General features: G+C 46.6%; 1 long non-coding RNA gene across 1 annotated transcript; it reads left to right on the top strand.

Annotated features, from left to right (window-relative positions):
- Positions 1 to 10,770: 10,770 nt before the first annotated feature.
- On the top strand, positions 10,771 to 13,565 carry LOC119173493 (uncharacterized). The gene is made up of 2 exons (XR_005110114.2): positions 10,771 to 11,999; positions 12,589 to 13,565. It is a non-coding gene; the product is annotated as an uncharacterized LOC119173493 (long non-coding RNA).
- Positions 13,566 to 15,199: the final 1,634 nt, after the last annotated feature.

Below are 15,199 nucleotides of genomic sequence, written 5' to 3'. Positions count from 1 at the left end.
GGCTGAAACGTTGGCATAAAAGTATTGCTCTTTCGTACGTGTACTCGCTTGTGTTCTTTATACGTACCAGACCCCTTGAACTTCCTGCTGATATATATATATATATATATATATATATATATATATATATATATATATATATATATATATATATATATATATATATATATATATATATATATGTACAATGTCGAGAGATATCAAAGGAGTCCAGCTGATAGCTTACGCTGAAGTCTTCATTGTATTATTTAAACCGAATGACTATTTGTTCTTTGATTTTTCCAAGATTCGCCATTTTGAAAGAGGCGTGTCAGATAAAACTCATATACCTCACCGCTGACGTATTCGTTGAAGTTGGTCACAATCTCCCGTTACGTCCATGATGCAGCGGCAGTGTGGCGTTCGAAGAGGGTGAAAAAGTTTTCTGTGGGCCGATCAACCTCTGATCTTGAGTACTTCGAGATGTCGAGGCCTGTCAATGATACTACTGCCATGGTGCTAGTCACTGCGTACAGGGGGGTCTGCTTCTGCAGTCCACATACGGTCAAGTCTTCGTGTTGAGGGCTTCGTTGATGACGCGTGGCTGGTGCAGTGGCTTCCAGGTGTTCATTCTGTCGATTCTGTCGACTTGTGTGACGTTATGATGACTGGGAGATGTGGAGCGGCACACCCCATGTGTAGATGGGGATCCTAAATTGTTGGCTCACACCAACCCTGGGATATTAGCCAAGAATCAGGTAGCTTAACAAACAAAAAAGGAATAATATGTTTAAATCCTAGCGAAAAAATAATTTCTTGTTTAGTACAACCCAAATATTGACTTTTTTGCAAATTATTCTTGAGAAAAAAATTGATGAACCAGTTCTTACTGAAATAGCAATAAATTATTGATATCAAAGAGAATTTTCGTGTAGGCTGCATTTGTATAACGCAAGATTACACCGTATCAATGGAACATATTTTTTGTTCTGCTAATGAAGCTGATGGCTGACTAATGCAATTGTTAACACACTTCGCCATGCAGTATGCTTATCACGTGTACGTTGATTATGATGGCGATCGATGATAGAGGTCTGCACGAAAGAATACACGCAACTGCAATCACAGCGTTTGCTAGCGGCAATGTCATGACAATTCTTAAAAGGGTGGCGCTTCGTCTCTCCTCGCCAGCCATTACCTTATCTCTCCAGAAAGTCGCGAAGTGAAACCCCTTTCTCTTTCTCTCCCTCTTTGACAGTGAATGCTCTCCCACGGTGTTTTTTTTTTCTCTTTCTCCCTTTAGCTACGTTCTTCTACTTTTTTTCTTTATTCTCTTCCTGTAACTTCTTTTTATTATGCCGAGCCGCTATACACGCGGCAACCCGTTACAAAGGGAACGGCGCACACCTGCCTTCCTTCGGTTCCGCGCAGCTACTTATCATGAATAGCTTGGAGGCGGCGCAAGCGGCGGCTAGCAGCAGCGCGGGCCCGTCGGCAAGACGCTGCTGCGGTGCGAGTTGGCGCCAGCGTCGTGCGGACGCCCAGAAGGCTCGCGAAGCGAAGGCAGCACGTAGGCAACGGCGAGAGGACAGCCAAGCGCCAAAAGTGGTCGCAAGCCGAAATTGGCGGCGCGGACCCGCGCTTCAAGCGGAGTTCCTCGATCGATCGTTTAGCCACAGCTGCAAGATGTGTCATAACAACATGTGTCGCGTCTTAATAGGATGGTAGAGGACTTGTTCGAAAGATTCACGGGTTTTCCCGATCGTCAATCATTTACTTCGTGCGTAATTTTTCTCGCCTCTGCTATACCCTTCTTCTCCGCGCTACTTATTTCTTAATGGAACACGTGGACAGTGTCAGCACGAAGCTCTTAGCCTCTCAGGATTTCGCGTTGTTATCTGTGCTTGCGCTGTCGAGTATACATGCATGCAAATGAAATTAGGTGATCGCGCACGACAGCCGTGCGAGGTAAGGGAAAACGGGTGGTGAGACTGTATGAAAAAGCGGGTTTGGCGACAGGTAATTCATATCCCTCCTATAAATGGACAAATAGGAAACTTATCAGCCGCATGACGTCACGCGAACGACTGCTCGCGTCACGATTTGTACCGAAAAGACGGGAAGCGCTGCGGGAGAGAATTGTACGCTCTGGTTCTTTTTGTTTGTGTTACCGCGGGTTGCTTTAAACGTTATTCATGCCGTGGTGGAGGGCTCCGGATAATTACGACCATCTTGGTAATGCGCACCAACATGGAACAGTACGCGGGCAACTTCGCCCTAATCGAAGCCGCGGCAGACATGCGACTTTCGGGAGCAGTTGGCGGCAGCGTATAAGCTGTCAGTTCTGGCGTACTGCGTCGAAACTCGCCATCAAGCAAGCCGGCTGCATTACCTGAAGCAATTGAGCCGCCTCACAAGAGACGACGCACCGTTTGCATGGCCTACCGAGCAAGAGGCTGTTTTTGCCCAGCTACGACAGCGGATGCGGTCATCACCCGTTCTTGCGCACCAACATGCATCAACTCGGAGATGAACGTGCGATACTGGCTGGCAAACATACGTGATCCCTAGGGCCCGGTGGAGCTTGCCTCTTCAGGAGTTTGGTGTGACCAGCGCCTATCTGGACGGAGGCACGAAGACGCTCTGTCGCGTGCACCCATATAGTTCGTCAGTCAGGAAGAAGAGAACGATGAAGGTTTCCTGGGCGCCCTTGGCTCATTGGTTGGTAACAACGTTATTGGTAGTCCGGCAGAGCTTTCGCCGACCGGACCTTAGGTCTCCCGCGTGGGGACGTCAAGACCTTGTCTGACCGCCGCCTCTCTGGCCTGCTGGACGGCCCAGAGTTGATCGCTGAGGCTGGGGCTGCACACGACAGTGGCCCACCGCGGCCAAAGGGTTCCGGATTTTGCACCTTTCAGAGTTTCGGCACAATCACAGATCATGCGACTTAATGTGGCATCCTCAAACGTAGCATATCTTATATATATTCGTCGGACATTTATTGTCGCGTGTGAAAAAGGGGGACTTCGGGTAAGAAATACCGCGTAGTCGCAGAGACTCAGGTCAGTAACGCGACACAACCAAAACGCCTCGGCAAGAGCACGCGCTGTCCCAAAAACGACTCGTTTGTTTCTCCTGGATGCGGGCTCGTGCTCCCCGCAGTTGGGGTGGCAATGTTGGGGTATAGTTTGTTAAACATTGAGGGTTTGGGATACGTATGCGTCTGCAACTGACCCCTTGATTCCACTAGTGCCGAAATTCACAAACAACAACGTTTTGTATAAAGAAGTTCGGATACCCATGCTCGCTTGAAGATTCCGCATTTTAACAGATAAAACTTGCTTTAAAATTTTCAAGTCCACTTTAAGAAGCCAGAACTTCGTATATTTTGCCGTACCCGGTATTTTTTTTTTTGTTTCAATGAACATTGGTGCCGTGCATATAAACCTCAGGTGTTGTTTGTTAAAACACTACTGGATGCTTTAAGTGTTAATATATTCGAGATCATGCCATCAGACAAACCCTCCGCCATTGTGCAAACAGAACTTGATATCTTTTTAACAAACGCTAAATATTTGCCCTCTAAGTATTTGATTGGCCTACTCGAAGAACACCTGACTCAATTACGTACTACTACTGTAATTGCAACGGATGCATCTATGAGTGACGAGAAAACAAGTGTAGGTATTTTTTCTCACTTATTATTCTGGTCTTTCTCATTTCGCCTCTGCAGATTTATACACCCATATTTGAAGTAGAATTACCAGCTGTTATTCTAGCTCTTCGAAAACTTCCTGCGACTCATTCGTTAGCTGTGATTGTGACTGGTTGGTTATCCTAGTGTTCATTGTTATCATCGTCGTCGGCATCAGCAGTACTAAATACACTTAAATCATCGATCCCAGCAAACATTCGTCTAGTGCGCTTGATATGGGCGCCTGGTCAGCGTGGTACACTTATAAAAAAGTTGGCTGACTCATTGCGCGAGTATTCCTTGACGGTTCGATTGTGCCAATCATGCCTGTTACAGCTTATGTAACAGCGGCGAGGTTCAAAAAATTTTCCCTTTTTGAGGACTCATCAAAGATTACTATACAAAATCCAGAATTCTCCTTCTTGAAATTTGCATAGAAATAATAATGGAGTCCCACGCGTAAAGCGGAACTCGCCGTAACAAAATTACGATGCTGTATACCACCTTTTGTGCTCTAGATTGCGCTCCGCGATTGCATATTGCGCTCTGCTGCTTTCTAGCCGCCTGTCAAACAAGATTAGCTCGGAGCCTCGGACGATGGAGACTGAACTTGGCGTCCTAATGATTCACCGGTACACCAAGAGCAGAGCTATAGCTCAAGTGACCAAAAGTATATCATCATCATCAGCCTGACTACGTCCACTGCAGGACAAAGGTCTCTCCCATGTTCCGCCAGTCAACTCGGTCGTTTGCTTGCTGCTGCTATTTTATACCCACATACTTCTTAATCCCATCCGTTCATCTAACTTTCTGTCTCTTCCTAACCCGCTTGCCTTCCCTGGGAGTCGAGCTAGTTACCCTTAATGACCAGTGGTTATCCTGTCTACGCACTACATGTCCGGCCTATGTCCATTTCTTCTTCTTGATTTCAGCTATGATATCCTTAACCCCCGTTTGTTCCCAAATCCACTCTGCTCTCTTCTTGCCTCTTAAGGTTACACCTACCATTTTCCTTTCCATTGCTCGCTGCGTCGTCCTCAATTTAAGCTGAACCCTCCTTGTAAGCCTCCAGGTTTCTGCTCCGTAGCTAAGTACCGGCAAGATGCAGTTGTTATAAATCTTCCTCTTGAAGAATAGTGGCAATGTACCTGTCATGATTTGAGAATGCTTGCCAAATGCGCTCCACCCCATTCTTATTCTTCTAGTTACTTCAGTCTCGTGGTTCGGCTCCGCGGTCATTTCCTGTCCTAAGTAGACATAGCCTTTTACAACTTCAAGTCCACTATTACCTATCTCGAAGCACTGTTCTCTTCCGAGGTTGTTGTACATCACTTTCGTTTTCTGCAGATTAATTTTAAGACCCGTCTTTCTGCTCTCCTTGTCTAACTCCGTAATCATGAGTTGCAATTCGTCCCCTGAGTGACTCAGCAATCCAATGTCATCGGTGAAGTGCAGGTTACTAAGGTTACTCCATTAACTCTTATCCCTAATTGTTCCCATTCTAGGCTTCTGAAAAACTCTTGTAAGCATGCGGTAAATAGCATTGGGGAAATTGTGTCCCCGTGCCTTACACCCTTCTTGATTGGTATTCTGTTGTTTTCTTTATTAAGCACAATGGTAGCAGTTGATACCCTGTAGATTTCTTCCAGAATGTTTATATATTCTTCGTCGACGCCCTGATTCCGCAGTGTCTGCATGACTGCTGATATTTCTACTGAATCAAACGCCTTCTCGTAATCTACAAAGGCTCAGTATAGTGGTTTTGCTATATTCTGAGCATTTCTCTATTACCTGATTGATAGTATGAATGTGGTAGATTGTTGAGTAGCCTGTTCGAAGTACTTCTTGTTCCTTTGGTTGATTGACTTCTAATGTTGCCTTAATTCTGTTAGCAATTACCTTTGTAAATAGTTTGTATACTAAGGAGAGCAAGCTGATCGGCCTGTAATTCTTCAAGTCCTTATCATCTCCTTTCTTATGTATTAGGATGATGTTAGCGTTCTTCCAAGACTCTGGTACCTTTCCCGTCAGGAGACACCTCGTAAACAGGGTGGCTAGTTTTTCTAACACAATTTGTCCTCCATCTTTCAGCAGATCTGATGTTACCTGATCCTCACCAGCAGCTTTGCCTCTTTGCATGCTCTCTAATGCTTTTCTGACTTTTTCTATCATTACTGGTGGGATGTCATCTGGGCTACTGCTAGTTCTTATATCAAGGTCGTGGTTGTGCTGGATACTGTGCAGATCTCTGTAAAACTCCTCCGCTAATTTTACTATCCTATCCACATTGGTAGTTACTTTGCCTTCCTTGTCCCTTAGTGCATACATCTGGTTTTTGCATATATCCCAAGTTTTCTCTTCACTGCTCTGACGCTTCCTCCGTTCTTCAGAGCGTGTTCAATTCTCTCCATGTTATACCTTCTTACATCGGATACCTTACGCTTATAATTAAACTTCGAAAGCTCTACCAACTCTATTTTGTATGTTGTATTTGAGGTTTTCGTGCTTTGACGCTTCTTAATGAGATTTTTCGTTTCCTGGGCCAGCTTGCCAGTGTCCTGTCTAGCTACAGTACCTCCAACGTCCACTGTACACTCCGTAATGATATTCGTTAGAATATCATTCGTTGCGTCAACGCTAAGGCTGGTTTCCTCGATAAGAGCCGAGTACCTGTTCTGAAGCGAGACTTTGAATTTCTGTACTTTCCCTCCCAGTTCTAGCTCATTGGTTCGCTTCTTGCGTATAAGTTTGTGTCGTTCCTTCTTCAACTTTAGGTGAATTCGAGACCGTACCATTATCGTACCTTGCCAAGCATTTCCACATCCTGCACGATGCCTGGGTGTGCACTCAGTGTAAAGTCTATTTCGTTCTTATTTTTGCCATTAGGGCTCCTCCATGTCCACTTACGGTTCCCTCGCTTTCGTTAGAAGGTATTAAAAATCCGTAAATTATTTCGTTCTGCAAATTCTGCTAGTAGTTCCCCTCTGTCATTTCTAGTATCGATGCCATAATCTCCTACTGTCTGGTCTCCAGCTTGCTTATTCCTTACCTTTGAAATGAAGTCTCCCATGATTCGCAAGTTTCGTCGCCTACAGGGGGCGCAGTGGGTCACCCTATTCGGGATGGCGCCCATAGAGAGTATCAGAGTGCGTCTTTCACAAGACGCTTAGTGCGTCTTCCACAAACAGTTACGTCTCTCTAAAGCATATGAAATGGCCTAAGCTGCTCATTCCCGCGGCGCTGTCTACAACTGTGCCGCTCGAGCTGGACCTAGTGATGACATACTGGGTGCAGCCCATGATGTAAACATATGCGTATCTGACGAGGCGAAATGTAACGGTGGCCATAAACTGGGGTTCGACTGAAGCAAAAATGAGATATTCTCGTTTTCTTACCTACGTTGCTGCAGAAGTGGTCAGTGCTTATAAAGTGCGGGATGCACACTCTCATTAGTCATGTGACCGACTTGCCGATTCTCAACTTCACTATCCATTCCTTTTTCCTCGCTTCATCTCTTGGGAAGGAATTGAGGCTGACTGTCGTCAATGCTCTGTTTGTACACTGCGGCACGCAGCACATGCAATTGCTTTTGAAGCGTTTAACTGTAGGTGATTTATAGCCGCGATGACGACTCGAACAACACAAAGCAAATGCACCAAGGAGAGCCGACCGATACTCTTTGAAAAAATTCCGCCGGTGGCCGCGGGGTGGCGTGACACTCTACAAAACTTGCGAGTTTTTACCTTACTCATTGCCGATTCCACGTCTTCATAGAAGCTTTCAACTGACGCGTCATCATGGCTGGACGTAGGTGCATAAGCCTGCACAACCTTCATCTTCTATCTCTTATCGAGTTTATTTGCGATGCCTACCACCCTTTCATTATTGATATAGTATTCCTGTACGTTGCCAGCTATGTTTCTGTGGATAATAAACCACACTCCTCGATAGCAAAACCCCACTCCCCAAGCCCCAATAGCAAAGGACGTGCCCGTTCTGTAGCACTGTATAGACCTCATCTGTCCTCCTAACCTCACCGAGTCCTATTACATCCCATGTATTTCCCTCTAGCTCCTCGGATAGTTCAGATAGACTTGTCTCATTAGATAAGGTTCTAGCGTTAAATGTTGCGAATTTCAGGATATATATGTGAAAAAAAAAACGGACGTGAACTTAGTCCTAGCGACCTCCACTCCCAAGCTGCGAGGGGAGCGGTGTTGTGGAAAAGTGAAGAGGAAATGGGAAAGTAGCTGTAACGCTATTCCCCGTTAAAGTTACTGCGAAAAAAAGTAACAGTGTTACACTTACAAGTTCCTCTAACTTAAAAGTGCCTAGTTACACTTACAAGTTACAGAAGGAAGTAACTAATTACCGGTAACATGTTACTAGTAACTAGTTACTGCCCAAGACCAATCTAGATGCCAAGGTACTCGGCTGATGACCCGCAGGTCGCGGGATCGAATCCCGGCTGCAGCGGCTGCATTTTCGATAAAGGCGAAAATCCTCTAGGCTCATGTGCTTATATCTTGGCATTCATAAATCGAAAATCCGGTGCATTTTCGACCATGCTGTGATAATGCTCTTTTTAATCACTATTGACACTCCTGCAGCAGCTAGCGAAGTTCATAATGCACAGGCACTCGTCAATAACTTTTATTTAGCAGGGAACGATCAGTCAAAACAGAAACTGAAACAGGGAGCTGTTCCGTTCTGCATGCGGGGTATCGGATTACGTCGCGAAAATCCGTCTCCGATGACGTCACGAGATCCGCTACAACCCGCCACCGACTATAGGGTGTACACATAACTCTTGTGCCTCTTCTGACGCGTTAAAAGCGAATTAGCGATGCCATCAGACGCAGAATCAAGCTGTGCCAGCTCGTGTGAACTTACCAGTGATGCTATCTGAGCGCGGAAGCACCGATTTTTGATTTCGACCCGCCAGCGCATCTGACGCGCCCCGAATCGATCTCCTTGTTGCTCAATATTGTACGACTCGACGTCAACGACGACTAACGTGCTGTAACTGACCTGTGCTCGCGTTTTCGTCGCCTCGTAGAAGAGAGCGCGTCCTCCATCCGTCAGCTGGGAAAGGCGGGGTTCTGGAAAAAGACTTACGTCACATACACAGGGTGACCCGCGTTTACAAGTGCGATTTCAAAATGAGCTACCAATCTCAAAATTCATTTAAAAAAAAAAAACTAAACGACTTACGGTTGTATAGTTTGGCACGTATATCACCACGGTATTGACGAGAACACAAGTTGAAAGTTTTATTGAAATCGTCGGAATATCAAAAGAACGCCAGAGTTATAGAACTGCACTTGGTCGATATTTGCGGATCCCTTCACTATGGGGTCTCTCATATTCATAGTTTTGGGACGTTAAAAACCCCACATATCAATCAATCTCATATTCATATGGGAGTTTGGGGACGCTAAACGACACATATATAATTTATGAAATAAGTGCCGGTATAATGGCCAATCTCTTGTAGTGGGTACGACCTAAAACATGATCAAGGAAGCAAGCAAGCCCAACTGACACGCTTGGCAAGAGCAGTCTCTGGAGCGATATGGCAGTATTAACCACAACAAATGCGTTCCGCCTGTATCGGAAGGAGCTTGAACATATGAGCAGTCTAGCACGTGTCAAGTGTTGATATATCGTCGAGTGCACAAAAACAACGCCGCTTAAAGTTGAGGGCGTGTCTTGTTTTTGTGTGTTTTTATAGCGGCCACTGCTAAAAAAAATGGCAGCATATCCACGAGTGAATGATGGAGAGTGGGGCGAAGCATTCGTCAGTTCATTCGTTCTTGCTTCCATCCGTCCATGCGTCCGTTTGTGTGACCGTCCATGCGTCCATCCACCCGTCCGTTCGTGCGTCTGTTCGTGCGTCCGTCCCAGCGTTCGTCCATGCATCCGCCCCTGCGTCCGTTCATGCGTCCATCCACGCATCTGTCTTTGTGTCCGTTCGTTCATTTATTCAACACTCCAAGTACCACTATCTCGCATCTTTTCATAATATATTCTCCTTATAGAAGCACCGCCATCCAGTGGACATTCCAAGGACTAAACGAGAGGTGGCACACGCACACTTTTTTGCGGCTTGCGCTTGGGTCTACTTCCCACCTTTAACCACCTCGAGTTCATGGTGTATACTAGTTCACTGTATTCATGGCACTGCGGCCCAACGCTCGCTATACCTTTCTAAAACCTAGAACGTTACGCCCAGCGAGTATAACGTAGCAATCTTTTCCTGTCAGATAGTGCTCAATGTACATGCCAGTGGCTGCTAATAGGAAATGAGAGACAAGAGAATTCGGCTTCTACTTTCTTACGGCTTGCGCTTCGTATCTATACTTCCCACCTTTAACCACCTGGAGTTTATGGAATATACTAGTTCATTGTATTCATGGCACTGCGGCTCAACGCTCGCTAAACCTTTCTAAAACCAAGGAGGTTACGCCCAGCGGGTATAACGTAGCAACCCTTTCTTGTCAGATAGTGTCCAATGTACATGCCAATGGCATGCTAATGGGGATCGCAGCGTGCGCGTTAACTAAAAGCCAAATGCTCCTGTCTCTCATTCCCCATTAGCAGCCATTGGCATGTACATTGAGCATTATTTTTTATTGTTCAACAACGCACAGAAAAAATCTCTCACCGGCACCACCTTGGAGGTCAAAATGTTATACGTGTTACACACAACAACGGCCAGGAGGGATGAACTGGTGCCGCTATAAGGAGCTTCGCCCCTAAAAGAATATGAGTTCCAGCGAGCAACTTACCGCTTTGTCAACGCAGCCACGGCGGCGCCCGTCAGTCTGACCCGCGGTCGCCTTTCTGTCTCCGTTGGTGAGTGAACGACTCCGTTGGTGAGTCTAAACCCAAAACCATTTCACAGCATGTTTCATCAGCGCGTTCTATTCGTGAAGAGATTCGACTGGTAGGCATACGAACGAAAGTATACGAGCACCACGGACTGCGCCCACACCAGAATTAATTAGATCAGGGGTGGATTAAGCCACTGGTTTTAGGGAGGGGGGGGGGGCGGTTGCTTCAAGTAACATTAGAGAAGGGGCGTGGTTGTTTTTAGCAGCCAAAAACACCATCATAGCAAAAATACGGTTAATTTGTGCTCACAGTGGTCTTACTCATGTATCCTAATTGGTGACAGGAGGTGAACGACAAGGGGGGTGCCGACAAATGCTTTGCGGGGGGAGGTGATCGCCCCCTTCCCCCCTCCTCTGGATCCAACACTGCGTTACACGCACGACGATTGTCAATACTGCACAACTGGTCACTACTTGGCCAGTCGATCCGCGAAGGGTGGCACACTCCTTTCTCAACTTTTGTTATATCTCCATTACACGTGTAATTGCTGCCTTGCGCAACCACATCGGATGACCAAGAACCATCGAGATAATCGTACAACTTTCAGATGCGATTACAGATGCACACCACGAACATTACAGATTACTCTGGAACTTACATGGTCGGTAGCAATTGCGCTGTAATATTCGGCGGCACATGTACAAATGCCGACGCGCGTTATCGCTTGTCAGTTGATCTACGGCCGACGCTCTGTTCGCCGCTATCATGCAGTGTCAGTGTCTTGCTGTAACCTGACTTTCCTTTACCGCGGCCACAAGTGTCACCCAATAAACAGTTTCATCTGACCATTCAGCCTGCTACCTTTGTACGCGCCACTCTCACGTGGCAATGGCCTACGCCATGCAGACTCGCCGAGTTAGAATGGAAAATTGAGCGAGTCGGTGGGAATTTATGCTTAGGTCTGTGCAGCGTTCACAAAACAGACACAAGAAGTGCACATCACATTCGCCATCGTGTGTTGTCAGTAGAAACGCGTCATCTTTTGGAATCGAGATACCGAAAGCTGGAGTGAACCCTTCAACGCTGTCACTCGTGTATAGCAGGCCAGCAAGTCTAGGTGTTAGGCTGCGCATGCTCGTGGGCAAACCAAGTCGGAGCCCGCAAATGCCGAAAGGTGTCGCGCCGCAGCTGGAGCAGTCATGCAGTCCGTTTGCGCGCTCTACACAAGCGTGAACGCGGCTGCAGCTCTTGAAATGACCCGCACCAATTATTATCATATGTGCCTTTAATTTTCCTTTCTTCCTTGATTCTCGACTGGTCTTACATAAACTGCCTGCAGAGCACGAACGCAACGTTCCGGCTGCAGGCCGTGCCCGATAGTTCCACGTCGTGGATCGTAGTAATTGGTCTCGCCTCACGGTAACCGATAAGGGAAGTTCCTTGGACCCTGCGAACCGGCTTGAATCTCGGATTTCCCGCACACGGACCGGTAATTCTTTTTTCACTTATTCATACTATCAAGGCCACTGAGAAGTAAATTTGTAGTACAAACAAAACCCAGCAAGAATCACCACTAGCACACGAAAAAGCTGTTAGGATCAACGATAGTTAGGATTTACAATATTACCTAGCGTTGCTGTTTAAAAAAAAAGTGCTGCGTTTTTCAGTGGCAGTGATGCTTTTGAGAAGCTGGCTGAAATATTGTGCGTGGAAGACAACTGTGGGACCTGTGAGAAAACGTTGTGGTCAATGCAGTCAGAAGTCAGAGCAGGTTTCGTTATGTGTATGGATGTTATACTAAACGTTGTGGGAAAAAAAAAGAAAAAAATGGGGAGGCTAGAATGGAAAAATGAAGCAAGCGAAGTGAGTTCAGTTCAGTCGCAGTTGCGGAAGATGAATCGAGTTGAATTGTTCTGAACAAGTCCGAGGGCAGAGTTCGGATCAGAGGAGGCGTACCCAATACGGGCGAGTTGTGTCGGTCTTTTAGGAATAAGGCCAGCGGGTGGCGACATGCAATTCTAATTTCGTGCCTCTTAAAAACATGGGTGCCCACTGCAACCTTTCCCGTATCGTTACAGATTGGAATCTCCGCCCTCTATGCGGGTCAAGGTTCGCGTCTCTTTGAAGGCCGAGGAAGAAATGTATCTGGAGAGACGTTACAGCTATCTGCGTTCCGTGCCGTGTGCACCTCTTCGTAAATGTTGCGTGTGTATGCATGTGCAGGGGCCCCCTAAAAATTTCCAGGTGGTGCTGCCATAGAAATACATGGGACAGTGGCCTAGGAACTGTTACCGCCCCTGTAGGTGCATTGTGATCGTTTTGCGTCCGTAAACTTACAGTTTATGCCTAGCGCCTGTCTTGTTTCTCATCCTTTAAGGCATATCACCAACAAGCCCAAATTTTTGCATTAACTTATTAAAGTGCGGATATTGGGAAACAGCTTGTGAGTGTCCTGATGGGTGAAATATCTTGGTGACCTCTTCTATTACGTGTGCACACTTCGGTTGAGTGAATTTACTGTGTTGTGAACTATTTCGTTGGGCGGACTTTTATTTGTATTGAAGCAGAGGGTTTAAGTGTGCGATAAGTGTGGCTACTTAGATAGTTTTGTGGTTGTCCTCTATTTTTGTGGTATTGTGGTTGTCCTCTGTAATGCAGGAGAAGTAGCCGGTGCCGCACATAAACTCATATTAAGTACATTTAATTAATAAAGAATTGTTCTGCACGGACACCATTGCTGCCTAAAATAAACCGTGAGAGAAAAAAAAAACACTGGCATGGTTTCTCTGGGCAAAAATTAAGTTAATTCAACAACAACAATCGTCCCTGAAAGAAGCACAAAACACAAGCACTGATATAAGAGACCACCAAAGCATCGATTGCTCTATCAGCTCTACAGAATCCGCCACCGGGGGTTTGTGCAGCAGAATTGCTAATGTTTTTTTTTTTCTGTGGTTTCCTAACTTTGAATATTTTATCCAGTTATTTTTTATTATCTGATCGTGCAAATACATATAATTTGCTTTTGTGTTAATAAAGTTTCAGTTGAAATTCAGAGCTTGTTTTGTGCATTTTTCTTGGCTGTTTATTTTAAGTATGCACCACCAAGCCCAGTCAGCTACTTTATTAACCACTGGAAGCCACGAAACTCGCTCAGTGGTGACGCGTTCAAACAGCGAAAGTGACCCTATTTTGAAGCGCCCACAACAGCAGACCGATTCGTTTTTTTCTCGTCCCTAAGGGAGCGGAAACCCACTCAAGGAATCTCTTTTTTTTTTCTTTCGGATGACTGCAGCAGTGCCTGGGTGGGCAGCCCTGAAAAGCCACACGTCCCGACACGAAACCGTGGTTTGGCCCAACAAAAGAAACGAGCTCGTTAACGGCGAGTATCTACGCGTCACTCGGGAGCTGTCAATCGCGATGGCCGGAGAAAATCGCCCGACTCGCCGTGCAGTTGTGTGCAGCGCTGCCACATGTGCGGGGAGTGTCTATATGTGACGTCACCGTTGGCGTGACTAGGCGTCCTTCTGCGAATATGAGGGAATCTTCAGATAGTTGCAGCTACCTCCCCCCCCCCCCCTCCCCGCGCATTGTTGCATTTCCTGCCGCCTTAGTCTCAGCTGCCCCCCAGGAAGCACGAGAGGATGCTATACCACGGCAGTGGCTATACAGACTTGCAAGTCGCTTGAGGGCACTGATACACTCTTGTTCTACGCGGGAACCAACGCCAGCTCTTCTATAAGCCATGAACATAGGCGCAATGCTGCTTCGTTCACCGCGGTAGGAGACAGCGCTCATTTAGCCCGATGTGTTTAGATGAGTAAAAATTGGTGTAAAGAGGAAGTTGGGGCACCAGGAATCGCACAAGCACTTTGTCGCATTCGACATCGTACGTCATATGCAAGATTATGACGTTACGGTATGCCCAAAGCTGGTGCACAGCGGCGCGTGCAAGTCAAGCTTTTCGTTGTCGAAGTGCGTGAAATGCGCACAGGAATCGGTACAGCTTCCATTGCACTCATCGCTGTCAGTCGTTCCGATCAACAATGAGTGCGCGTTGATGGTGTTCCAGGCGGGGTTTGCCTGGAATACGAGACCGCATATTTATTATTCTGCCTAGGCATCTCTGGATAAGTATAAGTATGTGTCACGTCGTGTTCAAGCAGGCCTGTGTGCACGCAGCAAAGCAGTGACCAGTAGGTAGTTTTCGAATAGAGCGCGCTCATGTGGACAAAAGCGGACGTCACAGCATCGGTAGTGCATGGAGATCACGCATGTTAGCCCAGGTATGGTCATTTCGACACATGGGAGCCTTTGTTGACAAGGTGCATAGTTGTCCTTGCGGCCGCCTGCTATTTCTGTCGGGGGTGGGGGGCAAGAGCTTAGCGTATACGACGCATGCGCAGTTGTGACAAACGCTAACGTAAAGATTTGCGTGTGCTATATTAAAATTGCCTAATAGAGAATTTGAGCTTGGTGTGCTAGGCTGTACGTTCACAGTGTGTTGCGCGCGGCGTACGCTGCGTCTGAGGCAGCCTCCTACAGCATTGCGCACAATAGAGGTTTTTAGCAAGCTACGGAAACACCTTACAGAAATACGACACGGCTCCTTTCCGTATGCGCGTACAATGCCCGTGCATGCACACTCGTCAGCCGGTTTCGTATTGCCGCCTTTCCGTAACGTGTTTC

Source organism: Rhipicephalus microplus, chromosome 5 (genome assembly GCF_043290135.1).
Source record: "Rhipicephalus microplus isolate Deutch F79 chromosome 5, USDA_Rmic, whole genome shotgun sequence".
NCBI lineage: Eukaryota > Metazoa > Arthropoda > Arachnida > Ixodida > Ixodidae > Rhipicephalus > Rhipicephalus microplus.
The sequence above is the reverse complement of the archived record's forward strand: the minus strand, read 5'-3'. Positions and strand labels throughout refer to the sequence as shown.